This window comes from Hordeum vulgare, chromosome 6H (assembly GCF_904849725.1).
Source record: "Hordeum vulgare subsp. vulgare chromosome 6H, MorexV3_pseudomolecules_assembly, whole genome shotgun sequence".
In the NCBI taxonomy this organism is placed as follows: domain Eukaryota; kingdom Viridiplantae; phylum Streptophyta; class Magnoliopsida; order Poales; family Poaceae; genus Hordeum; species Hordeum vulgare.
In genome coordinates this window covers 253,092,801-253,097,800 of record NC_058523.1, presented here as the reverse complement: position 1 = coordinate 253,097,800, position 5,000 = coordinate 253,092,801, and positions in this window count along the sequence as shown.

Genomic DNA, 5,000 nt, shown 5'->3' with positions numbered 1-5,000 from the left:
AAACAACAACAACAACAACAACAACAACAACAACAACGAAGACGACGACGATGACGACGACAACAACAACAATAGGAACAACAACAACAACAACAACAACTATTTTAACAACGGCGACGACGACAAAAACGACAACAACGAGAATGATGAGAACAACGACAATAATAACAACAACGACAAAAACGACAACAACGACAACAACGAAAACAACAACATCCACAACAAAAAGAGTGACAACAACAACAACAACGATATCAACGACAACAACAACAACAACAACAAAAACAACGAAGACGATGATGACGACGACGATGATGAGGACGATGATGACGACGATGACGACGACGATGACGACAAAGACGATGACGACGACTACGATGACGACGACGGTGATGATGTATACAGTGACGACGACTACTACTACTACTACAACAACAACCACAACCACGACGACGACAAAAACTATGAGAACAAAGATTATGCTGAGCACAACGACAAGAACGATAACAACAACAACAACGACATTAACGACAAAAGTGACAACAACGACAACAACAACAACAACAACAACAACAACAACAACAACAACAACAAAAGCAACAAGAACAACAAGAACAACAACAACAACAACAACAACAACGAAGACGACGACGATGACGACGACAACAACAACAATGGGAATAACAACAACAACAACAACAACAACAACAACAACAACAACAACAACTATCTGAACAACGACGACGACGACAAAGACAACAACAACGACAATGATGAGAACAACGACAATAATAACAACAACGACGAAAACAACAATAGCGACAACGACGAAAACAACAACATCCACAACAACAAGAGCGACAACAACGACATCAATGACAACATCAAAAACAACAAAAACAATTAAAACGACGGCGACGACGACGACAACGACAACAACAACGACGGCGACAACAACAACAATGACAACAACGACATTAACGACAACAGTCACAACAACAACAACAATAACAACAACAACAGCAGCAAGAACAACAACAACAACAAGAACGATGACAACGACGACAACAACGACAACAAAAACAACAAAAACAATGCCAACAGCAACACCAACGAAAACAGCTACATCAACGACAACAACGACAAAAAGATATCAACGACAACAACAAGAAAAACGACAACAACGACGACAACAACAACAACAACAACAACGACGACAACAACAACAACAACAACAACAACAACAACAACAACAAGGACGACGACGACAACGATAATGACGACAACAACGACAACAACAATAACAACGACAACAACGACAACAAAAACAACAAAAACAAGGACAACAACAACACCAAAGAAAACAGCTACATCAACGACAATAACAACAACGATGGAAGACCGACAACAACGATATAAACGACAACAACAACAACAACAACAAAAGCAACGAAGACGAAGATGACGACGACGTCGATGATGACGACGATGATGACGACGATGACGACGACAACAACGACGATGACGACGACGACTACAATAACAACAACAACCACAACGACGACGATTACAAAAACGACAAGAAGAACGATAATGATGAGAACAATGACAAGAACGACGAGAACAATGATAATGACGAGAACGACAACAAGAACAATAATAACAACAACAATGACAACAACAACATTAACGACAATATTGACAACCACAACCACAACGACGACGACGACGACAACAACAACAACAACAACAACCACCACAACGACGACGACAACAACAAAAACAACAACAACAACAACAACAACAACAACAACAACAACAACAACGAAGACGACGACGATGACGACGACAACAACAACAATAGGAACAACAACAACAACAACAACAACAACTATTTTAACAACGACGACGACGACAAAGACGACAACAACGACAATGATGAGAACAACGACAATAATAACAACAACGACAAAAACGACAACAGCGACAACAACGAAAACAACAACATCCACAACAAAAAGACTGACAACAACGACATCAAAACAACAAAAACAATTAAAACGGCGACGACGACGACGACAACAACAACGACGACGACAACAACAATGACATCCATGTCAACAATGGCAACAATGACATCAACGACAACAACAACAACAACAACAAAAATAACGAAGACGACAACGAGAACGACAACAACAACAAAAAGAATAACAACAATAACCACCGCCACCACCACCACCACAACAACAACAACAACAACAACAACGACAACAACAACAACAACAAGAAGAAGAACAAGAACAATAACAACAACGAAAACAACAACAACAACAACAACCACAACAACAACCACAACAACAACAACCATAACGAAGACAACGATGACGATGACGACAACAGCAAGAACAACAACAACAAAAACAACAACAGATGAGAACAACAACAACAACAACAACAACAACTACAACAACAACAGCAGCAAGGACGATGACGAGAATGACGACAACAACAACGGGAGCAACAAACGATAAGAACGACAACAACGGCAACAACGACAACAACATAAACAACGAAGACGACGACGACGACAACAACATGAAAAACAACAAAGATGACGCCAACAACAACAAGAACAACAACAACAACAACAACAACAACGATGACAACGACGACAACAACGACAACAAACACAACAAAAACAATGACAACAGCAACACCAACGAAAACAACTACATCAACGACAACAACGACAACAACGACCAAAAGATATCAACGACAACAAGGACAACAACAAGAAAAACGACAACAACGACGACAACAACAACAACAACGACGACGACGACAACAACAACAACAACAACAAGGACGACGACGACAACGAAAATGACGACAACAACGACAACAACAATAACAACGACAACAACGACAACAAAAACAACAAAAACAATGACAACTGCAATACCAAAGAAAACAGCTACATCAATGACAATAACAACAACGATGGGAAGAGCGACAACAACGATATCAACGACAACAACAACAACAACAACAACAAAGACAACGAAGATGAAGATGATGACGACGACGTCGATGATGACGACGATGATGATGACGAGGACGACGACGATGACGACGACGACTACAACAACAACAACAACCACAACGACGACGATTTCAAAAACGACGAGAAGAACGATAATGATGAGAACAACGACAAGAACGACGAGAACAATGATCATGACGAGAACGACGACAAGAACAATAATAACAACAACAATGACAACAACAACATTATCGACCATATTGACAACCACAACCACAATGACGACGACAACAACAACAACAACAACAACAATAACAACAACAACCACAACGACGACAACAACAACAAAAACAACAACAACAACAACAACAACAACAACAACAACAACAACGAAGACGACGACGATGACGACGACAACAACAACTGTAGGAACAACAACAACAACAACAACAACAACAACAACAACAACAACAACAACAACAACTACAACAACTATATCAACAATGACGACGACGACAAAGACGACAACAACGACAATGATGAGAACAACGACAATAATAACAACAACGACAAAAATGACAACAACGAAAACAACAACATCCACAACAAAAAGAGTGACAACAACGACATCAATGACAACATCAAAAACAAGAAAAACAATTAAAACGGCGACGACAACGATGACAACAACAACAACGACGACGACGACAACAACAACAACAACGACAACAACGACAACAATGACATCCATGACAAGAAAGGCAACAATGACATCAACGACAACAACAACAACAACAAAAACAACGAAAACGACAACGAGAACGACAACAACAATAAAAAGAATAACAACAATAACCACCACCACCACCACCACCACAACAACAACAACAACAACAATAACAACAACAAGAACAACAACAACAACAACGAAAACAACAGCAACAACAACAACAACAACAACAACCACAACAACAACAACAACCATAACGAAGACAACGATGACGATGACGACAACAGTAAGAACAACAACAACAAAAACAACAACAGATGAGAACAACAACAACAACAACAACAACAACAACAACAGCAAGGACGATGCCGAGAATGACGACAACAACAACGAGAGCAACAAACGATAAGAACGACAACAACGGCAACAACGACAACAACAACAACAAAAACAAAAACAACGAAGACGACGACGACGACAACAACATGAAAAACAACAAAGATGACGACAACAACAACAATAGCAACAACAACAACAACAACAACAACAACAACAACAACAACAACAAGGACGACGACGACAACGACAATGTTGACAACAACGACAATGACAATAACAACGACAACAACGACAATGATAATAACAACGTCAACAACGACAACAACAATAACAGCGAAAACAGTGACATCAATGACAACAACAATAACGACAACAACGATACCAACGAAAACAACAACAACAACAACAACAACAACAACAACAACAATGAAGACGACGATGATGACGACGATGACGATGATCATGACGACGATGACGACTACGATATAGATGACGATGACGACAATGACGATGACGACTACGACTACGATGAAGACAATGACAACTACGATGACGACGACGACTACGATGAAAACGATGATGACGACGACGACTACAACAACAACAACGACGACGATGACGACGACGACAACAACGGCAACAACGACAATGGCAAAAACAACAACAATGATGAGAACAATGACGAGAACGATAACAACAACACCAACGACAACAACGACAACAACAACAACAACAACAACAACATCAACGAAGAAGAAGACGACGACGACGACTACAACAACAACGACGACGAAGACGACAACGACGATGACTACGATGATGACGACGACAACGATGGTAACAACGACAATTACGAGAACAACGACAACAACCAAAACATTGACA